Raw genomic sequence first — 17184 nt, 5'->3', positions numbered from 1 at the left:
TACACTCAGAGATTCAGAGATTAAAGAGAAATTGTTACTGTAAGAGGAGACTTTTCATGTACCTCCCGTCCTGGAAAAGCTGGAGGGCACACTAAAGGAGTAAAATTGAGTGAAATGATATAGAACACACTACAGGTTCGAGATTCACAGTGATCTTTGCTGATGAAAGCAACAAGAGCAGCGGCAACCAGACAAAAATTATGATTTGCTAATTCTCTGAACTGATAGGACACTACTTCCAACTCCACAGCACACAGTTCAGACATTTGAATGAATGAATCTGGGATATCTCACCATGGGAGATGGGAAATTCATCTCCAAGCAGGAGCTCACAAGGGCACTCTCAGTTGGTCATGAGTGTACTAAGGCAAGATTTGATGAAAAGCACATGTAATAATTTTCTGAGAGACACAAGTTCAGCTTCTATCTTATGCAGCTGTCTAGGAAAGCCTAAATGTTTAAGAGTAATTAAGAGATATGAGAATCTTATTTATTGTCTCCACCATAACTCTATCACAGCTGACAAATAATGAAAGTTTCAGCGATAACATAAATAGATCAGTTTCTCAATAGAGTAGTTTCTCAAACGGCTGGTTAAAAGTTTTCAAAGAGGACAGTTCTTGCTTTTCTTTCATGTTCAGTCTTTCACAGGGGAAAGCTTTTTAAACTTGTACATTCTCCTGACTGAAACAAGGAAAACATAAGGAACACCTGGATTCTGACTCTGATATTTTCCTCACTTTAAAAAAAAATTTGGATTGGTGTGTATCCTTTCACACAGGATTTGATCACTATTGACTTTTTTGATACATTAGGAAAATGAGTTATAAGGCACTTGAGATCTCATTTGCAATTCTTCCAAGGAATCTCTGGGGGTGTTTAGGCTGAAGTGAATACCCTTGACTCCTTTAGAAACCTCTCTCAGGGACCCAGTTAATTGGAATCCACTTTCAGGCATTGCCACTCTTTTGTTCTCAGGGACCTTCTGCAGCTATGAGAGATCTGATTAGGTCTGATTGAGAGGTCTGATTGTTGACATTACAGCTGACAGTGTGCATTTGCTGCCAGGGTCTGGGCAAGACTCTTATCCAGATGAACAGTTTCTCATCATGGGAGATGATAAAGAGGAGGGGGAAGGCAAAGAGACAAACAAACCCTTGGCCAACTTTCTTATTGAGTGAAGCTGGGATTCTGACAGAAGTAGTTAATTAGGTAATAATTTATTCACTGATTATCAGCACTGCCTGCCTAAAACCACAATGCAGCATTTGTATTGGAGCAAGCAGAGTGTAACTTTATAGTATACTTGTGTTGTCAATTACCTGCCTAATAGGCTTGTAATTGAAACAACTATTACCATGCAGTTCCCATAATAAGCAAAAATCACTGTAAAATGATGCATGAAGCCCCACCAAGTCTGTGGAGAGCATGTATAAATCGTGTAATCATCAGCAGCTTACTTTGTGAATCCCAAAAATTGATTAAAAATAATTACACTTCCCCAAGGAACTTTTTACAGAAGTGTCTCAAAAATTCAGAAACTTTTGGAAGAGAGTCTGGATCTTTTTAAAGCCAAATCTCAAGCCTATGGGCTCAATGGATAGTTTGTCTTAACTTCATAAATGTATGGACCAGGCATTTAAAAGTCAAAGCACGCCCAGGTCTTATGCATTATGTCACATGCTGAACTTCACTGACAACAAAGGGAAAAACCAGGTCTGAAGCAACCTCACTGCTGCCTTCCCAGTGACAAAGCAGCATTCATCTGTCTGGTCTCACCTGGTCTGTAACTTCCCTTCTCAAACTGCTTGGCATAAGGAGAGAAGCAGGCTCAGGTACTGATGTTTCTTTCTCTCCATCTGTTTCTATTTCTATTTCTATTTCTAGAAGCACTGGAGGTCAGGATGACCTGAGACCTTCAAGGAAGCACATCATCCCTGCATCCTTCCCCCACATAACTGGTTGAGAAAGCAAGCACAGGCCAGGTAAAACATGGAAGGGGTTAGGATGTGGAGAGATTTAGGTATCTTACTGAAAAGAGGACTACAGTTTTAACATAATCCTCACAAATTTGGCCACTAACCAGATTAACACAGAGAACTCCTTGAAGGAAATGGTACTGCACACACTTGAGCTTTTTGTGATAAACACTTGAAACGTGCTGCAGGTTCCCCTCCTGGCAGGCACTGCTCCTGACTGTGAAGATAAGAATTATCTGCACTTCTGAACCAATTGGCAAATCAAGCATATATTCAACTTATTGCTAAAGTTAGTAGGAGGCATATTACATTCTGAGGGCAGAGAAAAAGAAAACATACTTATTCCCCAGGCAGAAATGTTGGCAGGAAATCCTGACCTTTCTTGGTTTATTTAAGTCCTTTAACTAGCCACTTCTCACACCATACAGCATCTAAGTTAGCTTAAGAGAAACCTGAGACAGTTTTCCTCATGAAAAATCCAATGAGTTAAAGACTTGAAAGTAATCCTGATGAAACAGCCTGACCTCTTTCACTTTCTGCCCTCTATTTTAATACCTTCATTTAAGTGAGAAGATTTGACTTTATAGAATATTCAGTGTTGCTCAAAAATAAAAGACTTCCACCCCCAAATCTTTATGATTAAACAGAATGCCTTATTCTGCCTTGGTCTAATTTGTATAATAAATTAGCCATTTCACTGTGGATTCTAAATGATAGCTGAGCCAGTTAGCAAGTTCTACTTCTTGCTGCAAAACTAATTCTTAGCTTCAAATGCCTCCTGGGTGTATACACTAGACTTTGATTTTTCCTGTTCATCCTAATAAAATCTCCTACATGCATCTCCTACCTATAAAAGGACAACAGATTTATTTTCTTTCTGTAGCATTTAAGTCAGTATTTCTGCTGTCACCACATAGCTCCACTGAGAATGTTCAGCTGAGTGGGGGCTTTTTTCAGGTCAGTTACATCCAATTAAATCCTCCAATTAGATCCTCCATGCCTTCATGTTTGTTCTGTGCTCCTGCAGATCACAGGACCATGCTCTGGCCTCCCAGATGGGCTCTCCCTGCAGATGTGGCCTCCAGAGCCAGCCTTGCACTGCCCCACACCTCTCCAGCTTCTCAAATCTGTGTCTTTAGACACACAGTGCACAACAAAGGAAATGAAGGCAGAGAATAAGGCTTTAACAGAGCTAAGAAATGCAGTGTTGAGGACACTGGAGAGCGGAATCTTCCAGAAAGCAGCCAAGTGCTGGTAAGTGCTTAATCAGGTGCTTTACCCACCTAGTTAGGGGGACATGGTTTCCTGTCTTTATGGCAGTTCTCTCTCTATTGCACCAGAAGTACCCAGCTCTGGAAAACCAAGTTCTTCCTATGATCAACATGGATATTTAGCTCCTATACCTACCCTCAACTCACAGCTCCTTGCAGATGGCTCCATAAACCTTTTCTTCCTCAGATGTGCCACAGAAGCCAGCAGAGGAACTCTCTGGGGCCAGGGCAGAAGCCTGCTGTGTGTCTTTGGTGGGGGCAGATTGCTTGCAGAAATACAATTTACAGCTTGGTCATGAGCAGTGCAGATCTCAAAGTATCATGAAAAGCAAATGTTCTGCATAATCTGATACAAACATATTAAATGCTGTCACAGGATGTTTGCTTAAATGCTTGATATTTCAAAGCTTTCCACAGTACATATTTAAACAACCAAAGAATATCAGGACCTTCATCTTGGCTGGGTCTTGTACTATTCCATTATTAATCCTGTTTGTTGTAGCCCATTCTTTAAGTATCTTGTGCCAAGTTCTGATGTGAAAGGAGGGAGTGAGAATAGGGCAGATGTTTGAGCTCGCCCATTCATGGTGTTTGCCTCTCCCAGGGGAAGAGCTGAGCTATTCCCAAAGGTCCAGCCCTCCCTGGGCAGAGCCCACCAACCCCTGGCAGCTGATCTGGAGCTTTACTCTCCTGAGGGGCAAAATTCTGCCCTCAGACAGGGAGGGAGTTGCTAAAGCAGCTTGGTTGTGAGAAATCAGTTCCAGAAGGTTTTATCCTGCAGGAATAGGAAGGATGTTGTTGTGGCTGTAGCCATAGGTGTAGATGCAGCCAGATGCAGATCAGGGATGCTCTGACCTTCCCTGGAAGCCTGGCAGCATGCACCTAGCTCCCAGCCATGCTCCTGCGTGTCCCATCTGCCCAGAGAAGCACAGCTGTCTTATTTATCTCATTTAAACTTTCTCCAATTGCTGCAGCACTTCTCTCTGCAAACCCCTTTGTCAATAGATCTTCTAGTGCCCTGAAAGGAATAGAATAGTTCAGGTGCAGCCACAGCCAGGCTGTGCAGAGGAAAATTATTGATTTTTTTTTTCTCCATAATGTAATGTCTTTCTACTGCAGCCTAAGATTGCGTCCCCTTCCTTTTCCTGCTCTCACATTGCAAATTCATCTGTGATTTCTGTATTGCTAGCCCTCAATCTCTGTCAGCAGCAGTGCTTCATGCCATTGAATGCAGCATTAATTTGTTAGTGTTTATAGAGCAGGGAGGGCTACTGTGTGAGAGGCTGGACTGGATCATCTAGAGACAATATAATATCAAAGGCAGCCAGACAAAGAGAGAATTGACAATTCAAAAATAGAAGGCAAAGGAGGAACTAAAGACAAAATTTAGTGAGTAATAGATCTTTCATTTCTGTGGGAGTCCAAAGATTTAAAAAATTGCTCACAGTTTAATGGCAAAAAGACTTTTAAAACCACAAACAAAAATTCTAAAAAACAGTAAAATTCTCATTTTAAACCTTACTGAGGTATTTTTTAAACTTGAAATTAATAGTTCTGAGATTTTTCCTTTTTTCTTGACTTGTGTTCTTTTACTGTCATAAAATAATTTTAAAAAATCTCTTTTCAAGGGAAAATATTTTTAGCTTTTAAACTGTTTGTTTACATCCTTTGGAAAAAAAAAACCAGTTCAAAGATAAATTTTAAATTATATTTTATATATATTTTTTCAAAATGTTTTCTTTTTAGTTAACAGTATTAATCAAATTAATATTAGTAGCTAAGTTCCAGCCCAGTTTTTACTTTCTTCATTCTTCTTCCCAAAACCAATTTTGGGAAAACTAACTGGTAAATGGTCATCCACTTCAATGCATAATGCTTGATCAGAGAGAAAGAAACTGAACAGCTGAGTGTACAATGAGCAAGAAGGGAAGAATCAAAGAGGAGGAATGCTGCAAACAGACAAAGTGGGAGATGGAAATAAGCCAAAAGTAGAGGAAGAATTTGAGGATTCACAGGGAGAGAAATAAGGGTAATATGCTTGAGAATGGGAATAATGTAAAACCATGGACGATGAGTTCACACCCAGTGGGGAAAAAAAAAAGAAAAAAGAAGTTTTCAAATCAGGTGCCCAGATGTCCTGCACTTCCACTGCAAGAGATGGAGAAAAGAGCCTTGACATGAGAAGCTGCACCTGAGATCAAAATATCTCCTCAGATCAATGCCTGTTTCTTCTCTGAAGACAGGAGGTGACAAAGGTGACCAGACTCCCTAATCAGACTTTCTGCTTAGGTGAGATGATGCCAGCCAAGACCTTTTAAAAAGTGCAGCTGTGTCCTTTTGCTTCATGGCCTCTTCTTGCTTGTGGGGTCTGAGCCAGGGGAAAAGCCTGGTGAGCAGGGATGGCTTTTTTATAGTATTAGATGGAGAATTGCATCATAGGTCATGGAATGGAAGGATAAATGCCATAAACCCTGTCATGGTTTCTTGATGAATTACACAAATTGCTGGCAATGGCACTCAGGCTGCTGGCATGGGTATGTGGGACCAAAAGACAGTGGCTCAGATAATCATGCAAAAGAAAATTAGAAAACAGGCCTGAGTGCACTTGAGGATCAATTCCCTTTAGTTCTGCTGCCTGTTTGATCCTGTAAGAATGGTATTAACCCATCTTTAGGGTTTTGCAGTGGGACAGACAAGCCACCATGGGCATCTGAGCAGTTTTGTTGTGGATCTCAGTGTCCAGAGGAGGACATTAGACAAATATACCAGCTCTTTGCTCAGCTCTAGGCTGCAGTGGGGACCTGATATGGCTTAACTGCCCTGGCAATCCCTGACTTGGCCCTTTCTGGTACAAAATCTTCTTGATTAAGCACTGAATTGAAGGCAAAGACATTCCAAGGTCTGGATAATTTTTCCATATTCTCTCTCCATTAGCTTTGCTGAAAACATTGTAAGTGCCATTCTCCCAGTTCAGTGCTTTGAAAATATTCATTCTGTTGTTTACATCTTTTGGAAAGCTATGTGCCAGCACCTCTGAAGCACTGTGCATTAAACTGGCACAGAAGTAAATGACAGATCTTGTAAGACTGCTGTGTTTGAGACTTTTTCTCTACATGTTAACACTCAATTTCGGCAATTTCCAGAGCCTTTTCATTTCATAAAAAAAAGTTGGCTTCCCAGTAACGTTTATGCATTATTCCAAGTAAAATCAGAGCCAGCAGGCTGCCACAGAGGCTTGACATTCCCTGCTTTGAAACAGGACAAACATTTGGGTAGAAGGAAGCGTCAGGTTCATTCTCTTTCGACTGCCACAAGATGAAATTCTTGTGCTGCTTTCACAAGAGCTAATGAATGGTAAATGCAGAGTCATTGCAGCCCTGGGTGCCAACCAATGTCAGCATCCCACCTGTTATCTCATCAAGAGCTACTACACAATAGCTGCAGACTCACGCTCACGATTCTGGCTTCAAAAATTACAGCTGCAAATTTCTGGAGGATCAGCCTGTGCCCATCCTCAGGGGACACTTTCCTGAACCTGCTCTCACCTGCAGGACTCTCATTGCTGCTGCAGAACCACACCATCCTCCATTCCCTCTGGAGGCTCTGGAAATTGCCAAAATTGAGCATTAACATATACAGGAAAGGTCTCAAACAGCAGTCTTACATGATCCATCCATTTCCTGTGCACTGAATGTCCATGAAGAATATTTTCCTTTGACTGATGTTGGGTCTGAAGGAAGCACCCTGTGTGTTTGTTCTGTGAATCCACTGGTTCATTGCCCAGGAGTATTTTTGCCAATAGGTATCAAACCAGCCAATCCTGAAGCGTTTGATTCAATGAATTTAGAATAATCTAGCCATAATAAGTAAACAGTTGTCTTGGTGGTTATGGTGTATTTACTGTGAGACATCTCATCACAGAGGCAAATTGCATGAATCAAAGTAATTGTATGTTGTGGGGACTGGCAATAATGAGTTTATCTGCCCTCACTACACAAACTTCTCAGCTGTTGTGTAAAATATGGAGTGAGAGAGCAATGCCTATTGTGGCTGAGGCATTCTTGAGTGAAGAATATCTGTCTGGCATCTTTGCTCTTCCCAGGAATTCTCTCCTTACTGACTATATTTATGGCTTCTTTTGAAAAAATAAAATAAATAATAATTAAAAAAAAAAGAGCTACAGAACATCAAAGTATTACTTTTTATAACACTGAAAAATTAGAATAAAGTCTAATCTATAGTCTAATCTAAATCTAAACAGATTAAAAATAAAAGAAACAGTTAAATTTCTCCTCTTACTATCGTCTTTGGTCAACTCCCAGTTGCAGTGGAGTTCAAGCCTTGCTTCTCAAATTGCAGATTATAGTCATTATAGTCAGGACATGAACTTTGCTTTGGGCTGGGGCTTTCAGCTCATCCAGACTCTTGGCTCTGTGGGCAGGACATGGAAGCCCAGCAGGGCCCATTTGCAAGGCAATCTGAGCTCTGGCTGCCTCACTGGAGCCCAAATGAGAAGAGAGCATCCCCACACTTCACAAAGCAGTTTGGCAAGAAACCAGGCAGGGAACAACAGAAATTTTGTACAAACAGATCACATTGCATGAACAATTTTCAATAATATTTTCTTTTTTTTTTTTCTGATAGTAATATACCTCATTTTTCAAAGCTTATTTTAAATGGTGTACCTGCAGAATTGCCATTCTTCTTTCCAAGCTACACTTTTTTGAAATTACTTGTAACTGCAGAATTGCAACCAGGGCCAGAACCCCACCTTGTGGTGATAACTCCTTAGCCTATAACAAGTCTGACTGTCCTTCTCCATCCTTACACTTTTCAGACTGTTGCAGCTATATATTAACATTCATCGGTCTCTCTAACTTTTAGTGAAGGTTGAAAACAATTAAAAATATGTATAAATTCTTCTTATAACCTTATAAGATTGTGAATAGCTATTTAGTGTCACAGGGAGTCTTAGTATAATGTGAGCCTGTAAAATTCACCCATTAATCTAATCTGCAATCATCAACTATAATAAGACTAGAAAAAAAAGTACTATGAGTTCTCCTGAGTGATTGCTTCCTTCAGTATATTCTAATATTTTTGGAAGATGTTAAAACTCCTGGTGAATTCTGGATCAAATACTGCAAGAGCTGTACCTTTCTTTCTACATATTTCAGTTCTCTTTGTTAAATAATGGATCTGAGCAAACCAAACACATCTCATGTGAAATTAGATATGGTCCCTTATGGTTGATGTTCAGACAAACTTTAATGGCAGTATAAAGTTAATATTGAGATGAACTTAGAAGAGAGAGTTTTAATCTATATATTTATGATTGAGATGATTTCTTTTGCAGATAGAGGAAAGAAGCTCTCCAGTGATGTTTTTCTTCCTTTCTGAGTCTTCCTATTCAAATGTCAATGTGCAATGTTGCAAGATGGATGTTTATAATTACTCTGATTTCATTAGCTCAAAAGTCAGAATTAGGTGGTAAAAATTAGATTTTAATGAACAATTTCAACATGAGGAAGTTATGAATTGGTGTCTTGAGGATATCATCATGACTTAGAAATGAAGCAAATTAGACAAGTCCAATAGGAAAAAAATGGAAGGTTGAGAGGAGATTAAAATAACTTCAAACAGACCAGGGGGGTAGGAGTTGAGAAAAATGTGGAATTAGATTTAAAATCTTAATTCTTGTTTTAATATTGAAAAATAATTCTGAACAGTGTTGGCAGGAATTGGGGAGAAGACTTCAACTGCAGGCAAACAGAAGTTCTGGGGAGAACAGAGGTACCCAGCAATATGTGCTGCTGCTGCAATTATCATTGTTTTGAAAGAAGTGCCCAGGCAGACTGCCCACCTCACACCCACCTGGCCTTCAAAACACACCCAGAGTGGTTTGCACTTGTGGCTTGTCAATGTCTTGATCCTTTTGTGCAAGGGAGTCTGGCCTCAGGCCAGTGAGAAAAAAACTATTGGAAGCTTACCATGGTTTTGATGATCCTGGATGAAAGGCAGCTCTTTGCAACATGTGAGGGAGATGATTCTGGAACACCTCTCCCATAAAGACAGGCTGAGAGAGCTGGGGGTTTTTAGCCTGAAGAAGAAAAGGCTTTGGGGAGACCTCAGAGCTCCTCACAGTACCCAAAGGAGCTATAAGAGAGCTGGAGAGGGACCAGAGCATGTAGTGATAGGACAAAGGGAAGTGGCCTAGGCTGAAATTAGGTTAGATATTAGGAAGAAATTCGTTACTGTGAGCGTGGTGAGGCACTGGCACAGGTCACCCAGAGAAGCTGGGGATGCCCCAGCCCTGGAAATGTTCAAGACCAGGCTGGATAGAGCTCTGAGCACGGTCTGGTGTAAGGTGTCTGTCCATGGCAGAGGGGCTGAACTAGGTAATCTTTAGGGTCACTTCTGACTCAGACCATTCTTTGATTCTGTATTAAATATACATATATGTAGACAGAAGTTTCTTTACCATGTACTCTGCAGGTGTAAAGTGGATCACAACTGTACAGCTCTTAGATGAAGTTTTTATGAACTGGATGGCTGAGGATGGGAAAGAAACAGCAAGAAATCAGTGGAATCAAAAAGAGAACTGACAGTTAAAAGGTCAAACACTTAGAAACAAATCTGAGGTGTCCTGAATCCTAATGCAATATCATTCTCATTAAACACTGTCATGGCCTAAAGCAAATGCTCAGTATAACTGCATTTTTACTACAGCCATTCTCAAATAATGGTTCTTGTGGCATGGGCATGTCTCATTTGTTATATACAGCCATGCCAGCCATGCAGATGACTCTTAATGTTACCCTCTCTCCCCCTCAACTATTAAATAAACTCAGAAATTACAATGACATTAAAAACACTTTGAGCAATTTTATGTGATCATTAAGTTAGAATATTCCACTCTGAAGGCTTCTGCTATTCAGCAGCCTTGAAATTACTTAGATCAATTAAGTGCATTATATTTTATATGGAATATAGGAATGTGGTTTTTTGCCACTGTGGGGAAATATAAATAATGAAACAAGGAGAATCTTCAACATTCCCTTTGTAGTCCTGTCCTGCTTTTCTCACAGCTGACTGTTTTCATTCACTTGGGCTGGCTTTTCCTTTCTTGGTGAAATACAGTGATATATTTTTATAAACCCAAAATTTTAGCCTAAAAGCCTCTTTCTTATGTCATCCCTTTTTCTTATGTGACAGAGAAGAGAAATAAGCAGGCCTAAGTATGGATCTTTTAATGAACTTGAAGTACTTAACCCAGCCATCAAAACTAGGAGTCTCATTACTGGATAACCTGGAGAAGAGCTTCCAGAGGCTGCTTCATTCTGCTGTAGATTTGAGGTACTGCTTCAAATTGCTCTGTATATCCACTGACAGCACTGAGCTCATCTGAGTCAGCTCCATGGGATGGGCTTCTGTTGGTGTCAGGAAACTGAACAACACCAGGAAAGAAGAGCAGTAAAGGATCAGGCAGAGAAATGAGGGGTCCATTAAGGTAGGTAACTGCCAGACCCAGGAGCATAAACCAGGTCTTTTAATGGGCAATGCTTAATGGGTAATGTCCCTTTGGGGAAAATTATGTGTGACAACATCACACTTCATCAGTAAGTGAGATTGAGACTATATTTCCTTATTTTTCTATTTATTTTTACTTATTTACTTTTGTATCTATACTCTTAATTAATATAAATTATTTTTATTGCAATATGTTTATTTATATTTCATTCAGAAAGCAGGCTGCTTGCTGTAAATTATAATCTTTACTCCTGATCATTACCAATTTGAGAGAATGTTTATAAACTCTGGTGTCATCTAGGAATACGACCTTGCAGGCAAGGTCATTGGTCATTAGCATTACCAATAATTAGTATCCAAGCAGAGTGAGTAGCTAAAGTACAGTGCAAGAGCAGCTTCAGAAAAAGCACTGCTCTCTGTGAAGTGCAGGAGCTAGAAGATAGTTCCCAGGCTTACAAGCAAGCTGATTGAAAGGCTGTGTAATTAAATTCGTTGTGTGCCTGCCTGTCCTACAGAACATAATAGGACTTACCCAGAAAATGGATCTGATAACCCAGCACCCAGTGCCATGCTAATTCTCATGCTGTTGTGCAGCCCAGCCACTAAATTGCAGTTATACAGGATTAATTAGTACCATTCTCTATAAAGCTAATACTCAATGTAAATGAGGGGGATTAGTAGGGAGTTATGCGGTGACTTACCAGAAAGGAAACACATTTTTAAACAGGGATCTTAGGGCATATAAATTAAAAACCAAGGGAATTACTTTCAAATATCAATGGCCCACTGCATCAGGTATGGTTTTGTTTGCCATGGCAGTGAAATATGTTTGCAGAGATAGAGCTGTGCTCCACCAGCTGCAGCTGAACATCCTTAAGTATTTCAGGAGTCATCAGCTTATACATTATACAACCCAAAAGGGATCCAAAGTGCACTTCTAAGGGATTACTTGTATAATGGGGATATTGCAACTAGTCTGAACTACATGCTGTTACAGTTTCTTTTTAAAGAATATTTTTAGGAAGAAAACAAAGACAAGCAAAATCTATAAGCATTTGATGCTAATCTAAAATTGCTCAGTGATACAGTGGAAGTTCTTGTTTTGCTATTGTAATGATTAATATCTTCCCTATTAAAAATGTATATCTTATCACACATTGTTTGTTCAACTTTGGATTCTAATCCCTGTGTTTACTGCAGCTTTATCAGCTTGTGGTTGAGTAATAAACTCATTCTCCCTACTGAAATCCATATGAAATGGAATGAAGCTACTCCATCTCTTTTTAAAACTATTAGACTTAATTCTTTAAATATTTGTCTTTGGGACATGTTTTTCAGTGATTCAGTCATTCCTCTTTCTAGAGTGATGTGCAATATCCTTCCTGAATTGCAAATGCCAGACCTGGACATAATATTCCTGCTACAATTACAGCACTATGAAGCACCAAGTAAATCCAGCATCTTGATCTCTACTCAGAATTCTCCTGTTTATTCTGTAATACACATTTTTCCCTGGAATCTTTTGTTGGCAGCATCATGTTCACTTGATTCAAAAATGCGTTTCAAATTCACTACAGAAGAATTCTTCTCCCCATTCATGTAGGCTGTAGCTATGTCTAGCACTCCTCATTCCCCTTTTGTCTCTGCTGGCATACATTGTTTGCACCCAGATTTATTTCCTTAGGAGGTTAAGGTGCAGGGATCTTTACAGCAGGAACTGGAATCCTCTGTAGCGTCTACATTGGGCACATTGGCTGGTACTGCAAGTTTGTGAACACCTGATTACCCAAGCAGTGACTCCATTGAACAGAAGAGGGGTTTTCTATTTTTTCTTGCTTCAGAAAGGTGAAGAATTGTACCACAGGTAACTGAATGTTTGTGTTGTTCCTTATATTCTTCCCTGAGAATCTGTAAGTGGACACCATCTGAGATAGACAGACTTAGTCTGATCCAGAGCAGAAATTCTCATTTTATTTAAGGGGGAGGAAAAGAAAGAAGGGGAAATCTGATAGAAAGGTACAGTAAATTATTCTTCTGTCCCTGAAAGAGCAAAAAAATTACTCCCAAGCAAGGTATTTTGCTCAAGACTAGGCTGGGCTGTGATTGCAGCAGGCAGGGCCCTGGCCAGGCCCAGCCCTGTGTGTAACCCTGTAAACAAATTAAAAACAAATCCCTGTAAGGCTGCACACCTGAGTCTGCCCCAGGAGGGAGCGTGGCAGCTGCCAGAGACAGGACAGAGCCTTTCTGTGCCAGAGACAGGGAGAAGAGTGTGGAAACTCCCACAGACTGACACTTGCACAGTGCCAGCTTATTTATGCTCCCTAGTGCCAGCAGGCCACAGAGTTTTGAAGACATAATTCTTGATTTTGTGAAGAAGGATGGTAGAGGAATTAGAAAAAAAGAGCCAGTGACTCGGCACTGCAATCAGCTTACATTTATCTCCCCCAGTACCCTACCCTTGCTTTGTTCTGAACTTGTTTAGAGCAATCAGAATCTCCAAATCTCTCTCTCTTTCCCCATGCCGGAGTGTATTTAGCAGTTACATTGCACAGGGTTAGAATATTTTTCTAATGAGAAGAGATGCCATGAAAGCTTTTATGTTGTTTTCTTTTTTATTTGGTTAATACACTCAGCGTCTGTGAATGTGCATCTGTGTAATGTTTTGTTAATGTGACATTTATTCCAGCCTCTCCTCTTACTTGTCTGCAAATCAGTCTGGTTTTGTGTTTAGTGCAAGTTATCAATCATCTTTCCATGAGCAAATGGTCTCATATTAAGTGGAAGGAAACATTCCAATGTATTCACTCTATTATTGTTTCTTGGAAAAGATCCAGGCTTGCAATAAAACAGTGATTGGAAATGCTCAAAGTATTTTAATATCCTAATTATTTTTATTTAACTTCCTCTAATAGTTTAAATTGATACTGAATTTATTTAGAAGCTATTACAAAGGGATTCCCCTCACTCCCTGCCAAGTAGTTCAGAAACACATACTGAACTTAAGCTGAAGAAAAAATACATTATTCCTATTCCAAACTGCCAATGATATGAGAAGGGGAAACTTTTGAATGAGAAAGCAAGGTGGAAGGAAATAATAAAAAAAAAAGACAAAGAATGCTGCTATATATACACTCAATTATCATTTTAAAATTCATCTGATTTGAAAAAAAAAAGTTACAATGGCAATTTTTCTGTCTTCAGGAGATGATAATCAGACACCCACTGACTTCCTACATTGCTGGCACTAAGACAGATTTGACTACATGAAAAGACCTCCTCACAAATTGCAGCTCTCCCAGCCTACCTTTTATTCTTTTTCCATTCTATCTGCATTTTCCACCAACTGTTACAGTCCTGCTTTGCCTTCTTCACATAAATTTATTTGAGATCTTCCCAGGAATGCTTTGCTCATGTCCAGTATTTCTAAGCATCTTTTCACTGCCTGGATGAACTGAAGCAATGTTAAGGTGATAATGCTCAGTCCTACCAGAGATATCTCAGAAAGGTGAGGAGCTCTAATCAGAGGGTTCATTGCTGCAATAAAGGTCCATGGGACAATTCTTCTACTCAGAGCTGTGTAAGGACTTAATGCAGCCATGAAAATGCTACTGCCAGGCTCTCCCTGAGCTGAATCCAGCTATGCAGATGGAAAGTGTTTCAGTTCTAGGGGCCCAAATCTCTTCAGGTCCTTCATGGCATTAGAGACATCAGTAAAAGGTACAGCAGGACCAGTGGCCCATGCTGCTCCTGGCACAGTGAGTATCCATCCTTGGCTGGACAAACTGGTGGCTCCAAGCCCAGATCCCTAGAGGGGCTTTGGACTGCAAAAAGCAAAGCTCCCATTTAGAGCAATACTGCTTGTTAAAGAAATTCCTTTTCAAACTCTCTTCAACAAGAAGTTTCAAACCCTTTTGCCCCTAACAGAATCAATGGCATCAGATTAGCATAAAACCAAAGATTTGGAAGACTGGAAAAAAAGCGAATAGAATCTCTTATAATAAGTTAAGGATTTATGGGCCATGATAATTTTGAAAATAATTGTAACTTGACAATCGCTATTGCCTGTAAGCCAGCATCTAAGTGTACTACATTACTTAGGAAGTAAATTCATTATCATGACACAAATGTTTTTCAAACAATCTTGCAGAGCCTTGCTCATTAAATTAATTTTGAAGTGCTAATTTGGCACCATTTTTTAATGCACATTAATTCACAATATAAATCTTTATGTGCTCAGATTTTTTAAATGTTTAAATGGCATTGGAATTTGTTTGAGAAATGAATTTTATATAAATATAGCATAATTCCAATTCCCATGCCTTACTTCTTTCTTTAGTTGCACATGAAGAGATAAGTGTCTCATGTCATGCTATGTCACTCTATGAGAGCATGTGAATGAAGTCCCTGAAACCATTATTAGTGTCATTTTAACTGTGGTACCTGGACAATACTTATCATTCACCTATCCAGACCACAGATTGGGGTTAAACCACACCTAAAGCCACTTTAGATGGAATATCTGCATTCTGAATTTTGTCATGTCTATATCTCTGTCTCAGGTGGAGGGAACAAAACAACTTGTTAACATTGTGAAAGACTGATGGTAGAACTGCCTGATCTCAATGCCAAGGCATTTAGTCCAATGATAACTCAGGGTTTTCTGAATATTTATCTAGGTATGTACCTGACACAAACTAGCCTATGATTATCTGTATTTATTTGAAATACTGAGCTATGATCTAAGTATTTATTGATGTAATAATCTTTTCCCAAGTCACCAAACACGTACTGAATCCCTCAAGATGTTATAAATCAGTATCTTAATGCAAAATTTTCCTCCTTGAATTAATCAGGGGGTTGGAGTGCGTCTTTGTTGCTCTGTTCAGTCCTTTATGTGATTAATTGCAGATCTTTCCTTTGACTGCTGCAGCAATGCCTCATCCACTCCACATTCTCTTTGATGTAATCTACCCTCCCAAACGAGGTCATTTTGGTTTTTTAAAGTCTATTGCCTGTCCAAAAATGCTGTAAGACCTTACAGGTGTCACATTGTCATAGATTAAAAAAAGGTGGAAGCCACTGGAAGACATTTAGGCCCTACAATTTGTAGGGCTGAAGAAAGATGTGCCTTTGAGTACGCTCATTGAGACAAAATCAGCGTTTCAGTGTACAGGGAGGTTTCTATTTTAGTGTATTTTTGTAGGCAAACATGAAATTTGTGGTCCTCTCTTTAGCACACCATTTCTGAGCTGGAAGCAGTTCACCTCCTTGGAGAAGCCGAGTTGGAGATACTCTCTGCAGCATCATTTGGAGCATCCAACTTCAAAGCAAATGTAAGTTCTCCAGATGGCAGCAGTTATCCTTGCCTGTGAACACGGGATGGAGATTTTTGGTCCTAGAGCCACAGCTGAGCACAGGAAATGTTTTTCACCCCCGAGTGTTGTAGCTGTACAGGATGTACACTTTTAAGAGATTTCTGACTGGAGATGGATTTTAGCTCTTTTACACAGCAAACTGATATAATTTCTTTCCAAAAGGAAACCTTAAATGTGTGCCTAAAACAAATTTCCACATCCCTTCATCAGACTATTCCTCACTCTCTCCTTTGTCTCTGCCCCTCCTTTCCCTTTAATTACAATGGAAACAATTTGCATGATAAAATAAATACAACTTAATTTCCTTGTACCTTATAGGAAGAAAATAATGTTGCAAACTAAGTTAAGTAAATGAATAGTGCATGAACTGCTGCCATCTCTTGGTTATATTCATCACTCCAAGTACTTTGGGCTTATTCATCTAAATCAAGAAAATTAAAGCATTTCATAGTGTTATTTCCCCTTTCTTTTCACATCCAGCCTTGCAAACACAAAGCAAAACATTATTTTGTTTTTTCTGACACTGTTGCTGAAATTGACAGTTGCAGCTATCAAGAAAATGTATAACATTCTGCTCTCAATATTTTTTGTACCCTTAAGCTAAGTAATTTTTCTTATTTTTCTGGGGTTTAGTCTTTGTTTTATTTTGATCTCTACCTTTTCCAAAGTAGGGATTATTTTTGGAAGCATTCAGGTGTAATTTTTCTACCACAACAAAGCAGCTGAACTTTATTACATTACCATTCTGATAATGAAAAGCATGAGGACAAATGGAGGGAAGGGTGGTAGAACCGAGGAATCACATCTGCCTAAGGGAAACAAAATACATTTCTGATATAATTTTTTCCCATGTTTGAAGACTAACATGCTAATTTTTATGCCTTACACAGTTGTGTTCCCTGATTAGAACCCACAGAAGGTAGTGGTATAATTCCAGTGCATTTCAAGAGCATTTGGATGATTTCAGCTGGAAATTGTCAGGTTTCTAGTGAAGTTGTCAGTGGAATGACATTGGTTTCTCCCACCCAA

The 17184-nt window shown here is 39.4% G+C and overlaps 1 long non-coding RNA gene across 2 annotated transcripts in view; it reads left to right on the top strand.

The window, feature by feature from the left end:
• The window catches only part of LOC135449973 (uncharacterized), a 44179-nt gene extending 33440 nt beyond the window's left edge, over positions 1 to 10739 (top strand). Inside the window, exons 2-5 of one of the 2 annotated variants that reach the window (XR_010440912.1) lie at positions 1888 to 1985; positions 3007 to 3233; positions 9746 to 9865; positions 10466 to 10522. This is a non-coding gene — a long non-coding RNA (uncharacterized LOC135449973). Of the gene's footprint in view, positions 1 to 1887; positions 1986 to 3006; positions 3234 to 9745; positions 9866 to 10465 lie in introns of both variants that reach the window. The other variant, XR_010440913.1, reaches the window with a different exon arrangement.
• The last annotated feature ends 6445 nt before the right edge of the window (positions 10740 to 17184 follow it).

Source organism: Zonotrichia leucophrys, chromosome 6, assembly GCF_028769735.1.
Source record: "Zonotrichia leucophrys gambelii isolate GWCS_2022_RI chromosome 6, RI_Zleu_2.0, whole genome shotgun sequence".
NCBI lineage: Eukaryota > Metazoa > Chordata > Aves > Passeriformes > Passerellidae > Zonotrichia > Zonotrichia leucophrys.
This window is presented reverse-complemented; position numbering and strand designations above follow the sequence as displayed.